Source organism: Rhipicephalus microplus, chromosome 4, assembly GCF_043290135.1.
Source record: "Rhipicephalus microplus isolate Deutch F79 chromosome 4, USDA_Rmic, whole genome shotgun sequence".
Taxonomy (NCBI): domain Eukaryota; kingdom Metazoa; phylum Arthropoda; class Arachnida; order Ixodida; family Ixodidae; genus Rhipicephalus; species Rhipicephalus microplus.
This window is the reverse complement of record NC_134703.1, coordinates 200,887,005-200,900,930: the sequence shown is the minus strand read 5'-3', so window position 1 is coordinate 200,900,930 and position 13,926 is coordinate 200,887,005. Positions and strand designations below refer to the sequence as shown.

Sequence of the window (13,926 nt, the reverse complement as noted above, 5' to 3'; positions counted from 1 at the left end):
TACACAGCCCAGCGCTCTCAGCAGTGGTTCGGCGAGCGACCCCTACCCATCTGCTACAACTGTGGCGTCGAAGGCCACATTGCCAGGTACTGTAACTACCGGCAGCCGCCGAGGTACGACTGGCCACCGAGATCCCACCTGTCCGACTTTGCACAAGCACCAACGTTCCCTGGAAGCGCATCTTACGAGACACCAAGGCCGCTGCGAAACCGTTCTCCAGCCTCTGACCGCAGTCTGACACCCCCGCCAGCCCCTCGCTCCAATCGGTCGCCGTCTCCTAGGCGCCGCTACCCTTCGCCGCCTCCGGAAAACTAGGCAGCGCGGCCGCTGGGGGTGAGGTCGCTGGTGATTCGCTGCAAGAAGAGATACCTCCACCGGTGCTTATGTTTAAAAACAAAGTGCAAGTTTTTGTTGATGGTGTACATACGATGGCTTTGGTGGACACTGGAGCCGCCGTGTCGATCATGAGTGCTGCGTTCAAAGCTCGTTTGGGAAGAAAGGTGACCTTTTTGTTGGAGAAAGCGATAACGTTCTGTGGCGTGGGCGGCAACTCGTTGTGTCCGATTGGTGTTTGTACCGCGGCAGTGTTACTGAGTGATCAAGTGTTTGTGACAGAATTCACGGTTCTTCCGCGGAGCACTCATGACATCATTCTAGGCATAGATTTCTTGCGAATGTGCGGAGCCACTGTAGACTGTCGAAATGGCGAAGTTATCATAAGTGACGCTGTTCCTCATGGACTTATCGAGAATTCGGGTACGGAAAGCGGTGCGCTCCGAGTCTATGAAGATACCGTTATCCCGGCCTTCTGTGCTGTGCGCGTTCCAGTAGCTTCTTCGCATATTAACGACAATAAGACCAGTTTCGATGCGCTAGTGGAGCCTTTCCATCTAAGTTGTATAAAGAAGAACACGTTGGTACCCCACAGCATAGTTTCAGTGAGTGAAGGTCGTTCAGACCTTTGGACAACGAATTATTCAAACGAACCGGTGCTGCTACCAGGAGGACTTAAGCTAGCGTCGTTTAAAGAATACTCGCCAACAACAGTAGCTGTCCTCAGTGACGTTCGACGGGATGAACAAGTGACCGCCTGCTCAGACAGTTCGAAAGTTTTACCTATGGTTGATAAGGCGCTGACTGCCGACAAGCGCAGAATGCTTGTGGACGTTTTGTTAAAGTACTTGCAAGTTTTTGATTTCTCCCAGAGTGACCATACGCCTTCCATTCCTCCATTTCGTATACGCCATAGGATAAATACACAAACAGCACAGCCAATCCGACAAAAACCGTACCGAGTATCGCCGTCCGAGCGCAAGATAATAGACAATCAAGTGCGTGAAATGCTCCAAAAGGGCATCATTCAAGAATCATCGAGCCCTTGGGCAGCTCCTGTGATCCTTGTGAAAAAGAAAGACGGTACCTGGAGATTTTGTGTCGACTATCGCCGTTTGAACTCCATCACGAAGAAAGATGTTTATCCTCTTCCACGAATTGATGACGCCTTGGACTGTCTCCATTCGGCGTCATACTTCTCGTCTATCGATTTACGTTCAGGCTACTGGCAGATTCCCATGCATCCAGCGGACAAGGAAAAGACTGCTTTCATAACTCCAGACGGACTTTATGAATTTAACGTGATGCCGTTTGGATTATGTAATGCTCCTGCCACATTCGAAAGGTTCATGGATACCATTCTGCGTGGCCTAAAATGGAACGTCTGTATGTGCTACCTAGATGACATCGTGATCTTTGGGCGCACATTTCGTGAGCACAACGAACGCGTGGACATTGTTCTGGAATGCATTAGAAACGCTGGCCTTGTTCTTAATTCGAAGAAGTGTCATTTCGGCGAGCGACAAACCTTAGTACTTGGGCACCTTGTGAACAAAGATGGGATCAGGCCTGACCCGAGCAAGACAGCAGCTGTGAAAGCGTGCAAACCACCTCGCTCAACGAAAGAGCTTCGCAGCTTCCTAGGCCTGTGCTCGTACTTTCGCCGATTTATTCCCGCATTCGCCGACGTTGCCTTCCCCTTGACCAGTCTGCTACGTCAAGGTACTAGCTTTGAATGGACACATGACTGTGAGACGTCTTTCAACCAACTCAAGTTCTTACTCACATCGCAGCCCATTCTCCGACACTTCGACCCTTCGGCGCCGACCGAAGTTCATACTGACGCCAGTGGCACTGGCATAGGTGCAGTTCTAGTACAACGACACAGTGGAAAGGAACATGTCATTGCGTATGCCAGCAGAACTTTAAGTAAACCAGAACGGAATTACACAGTGACTGAGCAAGAATGTTTGGCACTCGTCTTCGCTGTACAGCGATTCCGTTCATACCTGTACGGTCGTCCCTTCCAAGTGGTCACAGACCATCATTCCTTGTGCTGGCTTGTAAGCCTCCGAGACCCATCTGGCCGCCTGGCACGCTGGGCCCTCCGCTTGCAAGAGTATGACTTCACGGTGTCATACAAGAGTGGCAGGAAGCACGCTGACGCTGACTGCCTTTCGCGGATGCCGCTTACTACAACACTTTGCGATGCCGACAATTTCGATCACCTAATTGCGTCAGTGACTCCAGTATTCCCGGACAAGACCACCTTTGAAAATGAACAGCGGAAGGATGTCAGCTTGGAGCCATTATTTGCTGAAGCACGAGCGTCCACTTTGGCCGGACGCTTTTGCGTTCGTGAAGGATTACTTTACAAGAGGACCTTCTCGGCCACGGGTTCCCGCTTCTTGCTGGTGGTGCCGCACACACTCCGTTCCTCCATTCTGCGCGCCATGCACGACGACGCAACTTCGGGTCACCTGGGAATGACGCGAACACTCCTTCGTACACAGGAGCGATTTTACTGGCCACGCATGCGCCAGTCAGTTGAGCAGTACGTGGCCAGTTGCACTCAATGCCAGACGCACAAATCAGTCACGACTGCTCCGGCTGGACTTCTACAGCCTGTGACGCCTCCCAGCACTCCCTTTGAGCAAGTTGGCATTGACCTCGTGGGCCCTTTTCCACGCTCGGCAAAAGGCAACCGTTGGATTGTAGTGTGCGCCGATTACCTGACCCGCTACTGCGAAACGGCCGCCCTGCCATCTGCGACTGCTGGCGAAGTATCCTCCTTTCTCCTGCACTCTATCATACTGCGCCACGGACCTCCTCGCGTCATAATAAGCGACCGCGGCCGTCAGTTTACGGCAGACGTTGTTGAGGAACTGCTCCGTATGTGTGGCTCGGAACTTCGTCATTCGACACCTTACCATCCACAGACGAATGGCCTTACTGAACGAACGAACCGGACACTGGTGAATATGCTTTCAATGTACGTGGCGTCCAATCACAAGAACTGGGACGACGTCTTACCGTTCATCACGTATGCCTTCAACACTGCCCAACACGAAACCACCGGCCACAGCCCTTTCTTCCTTCTTTACGTTCGACCCCCTCGTTATACCCTGGACACTATCTTTTCGTTTTATGACAATGACGATCCTTCATTAGCTGAAACACTATGCCTTGCAGAAGAAACTCGGCGTCTTGCCCGCCTGCGTACTATAGCATCGCAAGACCGCTCAAAGCTCCGCTACGACAGCAAGCACCGCCACGTCACATATGAACCGGGAGACCTTGTAATGGTGTGGAAGCCTATCCGCAAGCGTGGCTTGTCCACAAAACTTCTCGCCCACTACACTGGCCCATTCGTTGTCCTTGAGCGCCTCAGTGCAGTAGATTATAAAATAGCACGACTGACAGCTAGTGGGAGACGATCAACCAAGACCGAGGTTACCCATGTGGCTCGCCTCAAAGCTTTTAGACTGCGGGACGATGCATGAAACGCGCGGTGCGCTTCGTCTGCGAAGGGGGAAATATTACGACGTGTATGTGCCGGATTGATAAGAGGGAATAGAAGTGTGGACTTGGGAAGAAGAAGATCTCTCGGCAGTTTTATCCGGTGCGGCCTCGCCATCCCAGCTTCCGTTCAATAAACCCCCGTACCCCTACTTCAGGCGTAACAATATGAAATAAGAAGAAGAAAAGGACATGGGCCGGGCATGTAGCGCTTAGGCAGGATAAGCGCTGGTTATCAGGAGTAACAGAATAACATACTAAATTCTTAGAGAAGGCAAACGTGTAAGGGGGAAACAGAAAGTTAGGTGGGCAGATGAGATTAGTGGCCGGGTATAAATTGGCAGCAGCAAGCACAGGACCTAGTTGACTGGCGGAACATGGGAGAGGCATTTGTCCAGCAGTAGACGTGCACTGGTGATGATGATGATGATGATGATGATGATGATGATGATGTTAGGATTGCAGCTGTGCTCCCGCTCTAAACAGTACACATGTTGTGCGCAACAAGAAAAACGATGGAAATAATCAAAGCAAATGAAATCGACAATAATAAAGATAAATGTGTCAGTTGCCCCTCGGTATCGTTCTCTAAAAAAGCGCGCCGATACCTTGGTATATGACCACGTACTGTTTCTTTTTGCAACTTCTTATCATCACCACGTGTGTTTTAGATGCTTCTATACTATTAATATGATTTTTGTAGTCTTTATCGTTGTCACTGCTGTCAGTGTGCATGCATGTGCGCGTTCTGTTACATAAGCTGGGTCGCTGGAAAATAAATTACCAGTTGCCGTACAGCAATCGTGTTCGCGTCCTTTGTGTGTGTGTGTACGTGTGTGTATCCTTTCGTGCGCTGCTTAATAAAAAAAGTCACAGCATATCCACGGAGTGAATGATGATGAGTAGAGTTGCTTGTTGGGCAAATTGCTACATACTTGGTAAACTACAAAAGCCGCAAAACGTCGAAATCATAAAAAAAAGAAACTGAGCAGTATGCAGACAGCAGAATCGTGGCTCTAACAACTGGCGTTTAATTCGAAAAAAAAAAACGTTCTCCCAAGTCCGTACAACGCATGCGCAGATAACAAACCAAAAAACCAAAACACCAAGCAATTTTATGAAAAGGTCCTTCTCACTAGGGCCTGGGTTCGCCTCGATATCGCCACATATCCAGGCATAAAAGGAAGCACTTTAGACTATGCACGAGCAATACACATTGGGTAGGGCAACAGTATCGAGAAACAGTTGTCACTTCGATAACACCTCGTAGGCAGGTAAGAACTCACCTGCACCAAGAAGTAGAACGGATTTCGAAGCATCGTCTCCTAAATGATGCTACAAAGCCCTAAAAAAAAAAAACTTCGCTATATTTTTTTTTTCAATACCCCTACTCCTCAGTTTCACAGCTCCCTTGAATTTCAAGGTCGCCAGCTTGGCAGATGCACATTTTAATTCACTGGTTCTGTCAAGGGATTCCACAGACGCGGCAAGTGCTAATGTGGACTCTTATCATTGTTTGCTAAGTGAGGTAGATCTAAATACTAGTTTTATTGAAACAGTGGTGCTCTTATTTACTCTGTATGACTTAGGTGATGTTGAATGGCTTGAACATACTTTTTTTCTCAATATGTACGCTTTCTTTCCTCCAAACTTGGTCTTTCGTCATAAAAAATCGATGTTTAATTTTTTTCATATGGCCTGCTCCAAATTTGCATTTTAGTGGTCCAAAAGTAAGATTCTGCTGCTCCGAAAATTGCTTCACAACCCCGCAGAATGGAAAAGCTGACCTTATCTGCAAAGGTGGTTGTTTTATGCCAAGAAAGTAGGAAGCGAGGAGAATGCAACGCCAGAGTGATTACCGACGTTCCTGTAGAATACTGTCGTAGAATGCATGCTTTTTCGTATCATCACTTCCTTGGGAGGATCGAAGACAACGCCGAGGGAGTGCCGCACCGGTGAAACTGTGGCTACTCGGCTGCTGACCCGAAGGGCTCGATCCGCGGCATTCAAATGGCCCTGGGCGATGTCAGTGCACGTTAAGCAACACCAAATGGTTAAAATTTGCGGAGCCCTATGGTGACTCTCGTAATCATAACGTGGTTTTGGGACGTAGTATTATAACATTATTTTGAACGTCGAGGGAGCTATAGAGACCACGCTCACAGACCAGGAGCCAAGGGTGGCGCGCAAGTCGTTTGTAAGAGTCTCTGGGCAACCGGTATGATGTAGACGTTTTCAGTCTAGCGCAACTTATTTGTCTGAAACGCATTATGCAAGAAATGTGCTCGGCTATGCCCTGGCGTATGCAGTAATATATATTTCCTTTTTTTTATAGCTTCAACCATGTATATGCGAATGGCTGCTGGAAAAGGGGGCGTAAGGCCGCGTTCACACTGAGAATTCCGGCCGCCGTAAGTGCTCCGAATGCGGTTCGGCGGCGGCGAGATCCGCAGAAAAGGCCCTCTCCGCGCCGATCGCTCTCGGACCGATTTTTGCGGCGTCTGCCGCCGAATCGGTCAGCGCGGACCAATAGGAGCGCTAGTCAAGGAATTTTGAAAAATGGCGGCCAAGCCCTACTCACTTGTTTTGCCGCAGTGCACGTAACTGAATGTTGAAACCGACGGGAGTTTAACCTACTCTGTGCGTACTTCGCCTCCGTATTTCGTGGAAGAGGTGACCGAGCTTGCTGTTGGCGGGACTGAGCTTGTTGCGGTGTTGCAGAGCAAAACGAACCCATCAACGCCGCTGGCGTCGGTGGTTTTTTCTGCTTTTCGTGCATTACAAGACAGCCACTTGCCAGCAAAGTAAGCAGTACTGTCTTTTCTTGCTTCTTGCGTACGAGAATCGTCGAAGTATACACCACCGGATAGAGTAGTAGCGTTTGCGAGCCGCGACAACAACCGGGTGACAGCGCATCCATCCCGCGTTCGCCCCGTAGTAGATGGCATATTCGGCGGCGCGGGGCGCGTCCAGTGCGAACGACGCTGCGTTTCGGCGGCAGGGGAATTTCGGTCGCTGTAGAAAGCGGATGTTTCAGTGTGAACTAGGCATAGGCGTGTGCACATTGTACAAGGCCGGCGGAACGTCTATATTGGCAAGATAAACAGCTTTCGGGATTCTGATGTTTCGGCATTTCAAATATCGGCTTTCTTGTCATTCGGGCCTTTTGAATTTGCGAGGTTTTAAAAAGACAGCAAAGAGCAAAATGATTTTTTTTTGTATTGGTTAACTACAGCTTCACTATTCCGAAAACACCACTTTTACCGCGACACGACGCTGAGTGAGCAAGAAAGCATGCGAAAAAAATGATACAGGTGGCGACGCCACCTTGAACTTCCCCCATCAAACACTGTGACGTTAGGAATTTAGAAGGTGTCTACTGGATCTTACGTAGCTTTCAGTCGTTAAAAATGAAGTACAATGTAATCTGTGCGTGCCATTTATACTTCACATACGAAGTTTCGGGAAATTTTATCGGGCCAATGCCACGACAATACCGTAAATACATTGTAAAATTTCTTACGTCATGCGCGGAGATTTTCGCGTGAAATTTAAAAATGAAACCTGAACCTTGATTTTCTCCGCTAATAATGAACTTAAGATAGTGGAATGGCATTAGAGCTCTCAGTGCGTACTTTCTAAATCTAAACTAAGTAATTTTTAACCTTTAGTATCCCTTTAAGTTTCGGCATTTCAATAATTTGGCATTTCGTCTTTTGGTGTTTTGCATTTTGCCCAAATTTTCTTTTAACTTTTGTATATTTTCACTATTTCTGCTCTGCTTGCTTAATGATCGTCGGGGTGCATGTCTCTTGGTATCGGTAAGCTTACTAAACGTTTTTGTTATCTCATACGCGATTAGTGTCATATTGATTTGCGTAGTTCGTGCCCAGTTTGTCTAGTATAGTTCTACCTGCTTTACTGCCCGTTATCTTTTCATATTGTGTGGTTCTCTGGGTTTCAATAAGCTCTTCGTATGTGTTGTGAAGCCCTAATTCAAGTCACTTCTAATGGAAGGTAATCTTTTTTCCCGTTTCAGCCGAACCTCGTCTGCTGGACATCCTCAAGTTTACAGCGTACGAAACAAAAGTGAGTTTGTGCGTGCCACTTTATTTGTTTATTTGTTTTTTATTATTTTATTTGTTTTAGTTTATTTTATTTTTGTGAAGGACGTGGTGTTTGCGCCTAGAAACTGCTGTCGCCAAATGAGGGTGACTTCTCTTTGTCACGCCCGCGAGTGTATAATAACCTTGCGCCTGCTTCGTCCCCCGTCCCGCCCCCCTAACTTCGTGATGCCGGTATACACTCCGATCGGCGCATACAGGGGGCGCCTGTGTGCGCCGTTTATGGTGTGGCGAGCGCGCAACGTTGACAGCCCTAGAAGACTGTATCGCCTCATTCATTGTTGTTATGGTGGCACAAGCGCCCGTGGTACAGTGCTTCGAGCAGGATTTAAAGATGTCGTAGGGAGACATTCTTCTGCAAAGTCGTCATAAATAAATAGGGAAAAGATGCACGAAAGCAGCCACGTTTTTTACGTTAGTCAGGGCCTTGCTGCCTGTTGTCAGTACTGACTAAATTCGTGTGTCAGGTGTGCGGGTAGTCTAAGGTGGTTACTTCTTAAGTGTCGCGATATGCTGTCGTTCTTTCACACTTGGAATAATATTGGCGCGCTCCCGCTGCCTGAGTACTTGCGAAATACTCGGAGCATTTCGAAATGTCGATCGCTCCACGGCCACTCGCCGTGGTCGTCGCGGTGAGCGGCCGGGTGGCATGCTCGTTTGTTGCGGCTTCCTGCTACGGCGATTTTTAGCCACGCACTCTCGCGAAGCGCCTTGCTTGAAAATGTCGTGGCATCGCTCATAATGATCATGGTCTTGCCGCTCGCGCAGCTCATGCTAAAAGCTTCACGTGCTGGCGAGAAAGAACGCTCTACGATTTCGGCCAGAAAGGACGCCGCAGCCCCGTTTCGTCTTCGAGTTTGTGGAGTGGAGACGACGATGGCACGCTCATGCACTTTGCCTACCATCACGTCTCTCTCATTCGCTCTTACCTCTTGCCTTGTTTATGTTGGCATGAACATTCGCCGATTCATCACTCGCAAAGCTTTGTTTTTTCACTCTACAGTACTGTTAGGCTACACCTTGCATAATTTCTTCCTAGCATCCAGATTGTTTAACTACCCATCAAAGAAGAGGACTTCTGGATGAACCACTGCGAAGGATGACATTCAGTATATCACTTCGGTGGCTATTTTCTTTAGGGCTACAGCACTGGACTTTAGCCGCAGGAGCTTTTGCGATGCCGTATGCGACTTACTGCGTGAGACGGAATGAATTGAATGCTATGTTAACTAAATCAAACTGATTCTTCAACATTAGTCTTTTTTGTGAATTGAGCTAATTAGTTATTTCGAAAATTATCTATTGCTAATGCTAAATATCTCGTGATTATACACAAAATTATATATATATATATATATATATATATATATATATATATATATATATATATATATAAGGCACTGCCTATTTCGTGACCGATCCCTCACGGTGGGTTGCGCCAGTTTCAAAAAGGCCAACGAACGTCTTAGCTTGATCCTACCGGGTGCTCTTAGCTCTGCTGGGCGGGTACTTATGTTTACGGTAATATGCTACGTAGCTCAGTTCGCCCCTTAACTGATGATCAGTCAGCCCAACAAAGCACTAATTGACCTCGCATTGCAGTTTCCAAAACTCCGAAGTTTAGACGACGAGTTTCAAATGATTAAGGTTCATAAAAACGTTCCGTCAGTCTTGATATGAATTGAAATGCCTTACATATGTTTCTTGTACCAGTTTTAAGGCAGCAGGAACATCACGCAAGACTACTGCACCAACACATGAGGGGTCTCAGACCAATTCAAGCATGCAGCGGCAGAATTAACACGAGACGGCACAGGGAGCGGGAAGCAAACACTTTTTACGTCACACAGCAGTGATCCACCTATTTCGCTGACAAATAAACCAGGAACGAGTCGAGAAAATATAAAAAGTTGCTCCCGCAGGACACGACAGGTACCTGTTGGTACAATAGACTACGCAGCGATTCATGATTCCGATGAAGTATACGTGCTAGCGGGCTTTCGGAGAGCGTTTGGTTCTGCTCGGGCTCTCAAAGACTTCTGCTCGCTCACGGCTGCGGGGCGGCGCACCAGTCATTATGCACGATGATAACAAAGGCAGTGAGCATAAGATACAGGAAGTCACGCTAGAAATAGTGGACACATACAAATATTTGAGCGTATGGATAAATAACGGGTCTGAGTACCTAAGGAAGCACGAAAGATATGTAATAACTATAAGGGTAACACGAATGCAGCTGTAATGAAAAATAGGGCACTGTGGAACTACGATAAGATGACGTTGTGAGAGGGATTTGGAAAGGTGTCATGGTCCCGGGTTCGGCGTTCGGCAATGCGGTCTTTCGCATGAAGTCAGAGTTTCAAGCAAGATTGGAAATTAAACAACGTGGCATAGGTAGACTTGCTTTGGGAGCACACGGGAATACCACAAATCAGGAGGTACAGGGTGACATGGGATGGACATCATTTGAGTGCAGGGAAGTTAGCAGCAAGATAGAATTTGAGGAGCGATTGAAAAAATGGGAGAGGAGCGTTGGGCTAGGAAAGCCTTTAGCTACATGTACGCGAAGAATTTCGATACTAAATGGAAGAAAAGAACTTGAAAATTGTTAAGCAAGTATTTAGACAACAGCAGAATACGAAGCCAAAAGGAAACATCGGTTAAGAAGAGAGTGAAGGAAACAGAGAGGGACATGTGGAAGATGGGAATGCTTACTAAATCATCACTGGAGACCTACCGAACTTTTAGGCAGAAAATTGCAAGGGAAAAAAATCTACGATAATTCTCGGGGTAGTTCTCTGCTCTTCGAGGCCAGAACGAGAGTATTGCTGACCAAGACGTACCGAGCAAAATACGAAGACACAGACACGGTATGTAGTGCGTGTGCAGTGGAGGAGGAAACGGCTGAACATTTGATAATGTTCTGTAAAGGGCTCCCTCCACCCTTTAGTCGAAGATAATGGCGCCGAATTTTTCAAAGCATTGGGGTTTGGACAGTGAAAGCAAAATAGACTTTAAATAGGTAGAAATAACCAGGAAGAGACTAACTGATTGGTGGCTACAGTCAAGGCGCGAGAGAAATTCAATACCTAAACACGTAGTGATAGTACTTAACTTTATGGCTAGGTGGCGTGAGCCACCGCCCGATCTAAAGGGCGCAGCCGGATACATTCATCCATCCATCCATACGACTGGCAAAAAACCTAGCCTGGCCCTATACAGATTACGAAAAACCCACACTCTCCGCAGAACGCCTCTACGACAATAGCGTCGGCAGTGCCCTTCTGTTTGAGGCCCGTGCTGGAGCGCTTAGCACTCGGGTGTATCGGCGCCACTTCGACCCGTCACTGGATGAAGATACTGTGCAATGCAAAGCATGCGGGAAAGGCGAAGAGCACATTGAACACATTGTGCTTCACTGCGAACGCCTGTGCCCTCGTGAGCGTGATGATGCCACACTAGTAGAAGAACTAGGCTTTGTGGAAGGCTGCGGCGCACCGGTTCGAGGCGGTAGCCACGATACCAATGTGTACCCCCTGGCAACGACAGCAGTAACGAGAGCAATACTGATGTAGTGGTCAGGCAGACACCGAAAAAAAATGTGATGTTGGTGGAGCTGTTGTGAAATCGTTTTCTTCTTAATTTATTTTTATTCCGGTCAGGACACTAACCGGTGTCCCCCTGGTATGAAGGGGAAGACTACAGTTATCATCATCACGGCCTGTATAGAGCACTGTGCACTGGCAAGAGGGCGCTATCCATAGCTCTCACATACCAGCCTACAGGGATACCGGTATCAGCCGATAGGACTGCAAGGAAAGGTGTCTGCTGCCGAGGCAACCGCGTAGGCGCATACGCACCCAGTACGGAATAGAAATGTACCCTTTTCTTCCCTGCCTGAAAAACAAAAAAAAAACAAATTTTGTTTTCCGCTTCCTGTTTACTCTGCGTCATTTCTTGGTTGCCCTCGGCAGTTCCATGCGTAACCGCTGCTTATCTTGCCTACTGTTGTCAAGGCTACAGTTTCCTTTCTTTAAATTGGTTCTTTATTCTATGGCTAGGTTGGCTTTCGTCCGTCATTCTCGCTTCGCTCTCGTTTAAATGAGTCGTAACGTCAGCGTCGGTGCAGTTGCAGCAGCACTCCAACCTCTGTCGAAATCGTCGCGGAGCAGCAGCAGCGATCGGCTGGCGGTGTTGGAACGCTAACGCCTGCGCAGGCAAGGTGATCCTGAACTCCGGGCCAGGGAAGGGCAAGCTAAGCGTCCGCATGGAACTACAAATCCCGAGATCCGGAACGTCGAGGTACCGCTTCCGCTACAGAGATACAACGCGAGTTCGCGGCGAGGGTAGCGAGGCTTTAGAGACAACTACAGCGATAGGGAACTGATGGAACGAGTGCACGATTTAGAAAGACTTCCTCGACAACGCACAAACACAACGTAATGGTAACACAAAGTAACACCCTTTATATATGGAAACACCCTTTATATACTCGGACGCTTCGTGGGACACTTCAGGCCGCAGTGGCAGCAGACGATCCATGGGAGCACCGTCCTAATCTATCCTCTTGCTTTTGCGCAGGTAGGGTATACCGTTCTTTGAACGTTATATATCTGCCGCTGCTGCTGCTGCCGCCCTTGGGTCTTGATTTATATGTGGGGTTTAACGTCCCAAAACCATTATATGATTGTGAGAGACGCCGTAGTGGAGGGCTCTGGAAATTTCGACCACCTAGGGTTCTTTAACGTGCACGCAAATCTGAGCACGCGGACCTACAACATTTGCGCTTCTATCGGAAATGCAGCCACCGCTGCCGGGATTCGATCTCGCGAGCTGCAGGTCAGCAGCCGTGTACCTTGGCCACTAGGCCACCGCGGTGGGGCTGCCATTTGGTCTTGTATTTTGTGTCTAGAAAAGTGCTAGAATGAGTGACATATGTGAGACTTCTAAACAGTAGTTTTCTGAGGATGAGGATGTAACGTGCGCAGAATGCAGACAATGCTATTACATGGGAGGACGTATTGGCATAAGTATGCTGAGGAACCCTACAAAAGGAAAAGCAAAGAGGCAAGAAAAGCGTTGAAATGTCAAGCTTGCCGCGCACGTTCATCTCGGAACAAGCGGATGAATAATAACCCTGGTCAATCGGCTTTAACAGAAGCTGTAAGCCAACAACTTGCGGAAATTAGCAAAGGCCTGGCACGCTTGACTACCAAGGTCGATGACCTTACAGAATAAAACAAACAGTGACTAGCATTGAACAGTCCATTCAGCACATGTGAAATACGCATGACAAGCTTCTTGAAATCAGCGCAAGGCATGAAAAAGAATTAGAAAGCCTCCGCAACAGAATGGAAGCTGTTGAGCAAAACATTGACAAAAAAAAATTGTCAAGCCAAATGAAGATCTGTATGACAACAGTACAGTCTCCATCAGAATCTAGAAATTCACGGCATGCCTTTGATTGAAAAAGAAGATATCCTGTCACGGAGTGAACGACCTTGATTAACCTGCCGCCACTGTCTGACCGTGACGTAGAAAGCGAACAGTGGTTGCCACCGCTTAAAGCAAAACCCCCAGTTATACTGATAAGATTTGCTCGACTGAACTTGAAGGCAGCATGGCTTGCTAACCGCGCCAAACTGAAAGATAAAAACAGCAATATCCAGCTGCTTGATAACTTAACACCTGTAAACAAGAAGCTTCTTGAGATGGTGAAGACGAGAGCCACCGAAATAAACTGTCGATTCACTTGGTCTTCCCAGGGAAAGAGTTTTTTCAGAAAGAATCTTGAAGCACGGCAATCAGGATTACATCTAAAGATGATATAAACAAGATTTCTTAAATACCATATCTACTGCTTTGCTTTTAACTGTTTTGATCAACACGTCAATTCATCACAATGCTCTCCCTTTCGAAAATTTGATTAAGGGGGTGCCAGCCCATGTAT

The 13,926-nt window shown here is 47.6% G+C and overlaps 1 protein-coding gene across 2 annotated transcripts in view; it reads left to right on the top strand.

Annotated features, from left to right (window-relative positions):
- rdx (BTB/POZ and MATH domain-containing protein rdx) overlaps positions 1–13,926 on the top strand; it is a 239,238-nt gene that overhangs the window by 79,227 nt on the left and 146,085 nt on the right. For both annotated transcript variants that reach the window (XM_075893931.1, XM_075893933.1), the window contains exon 2: positions 7,892–7,941. The gene's annotated coding sequence lies outside the window, so the exon portion shown is untranslated. The remainder of the gene's footprint in view (positions 1–7,891; positions 7,942–13,926) is intronic.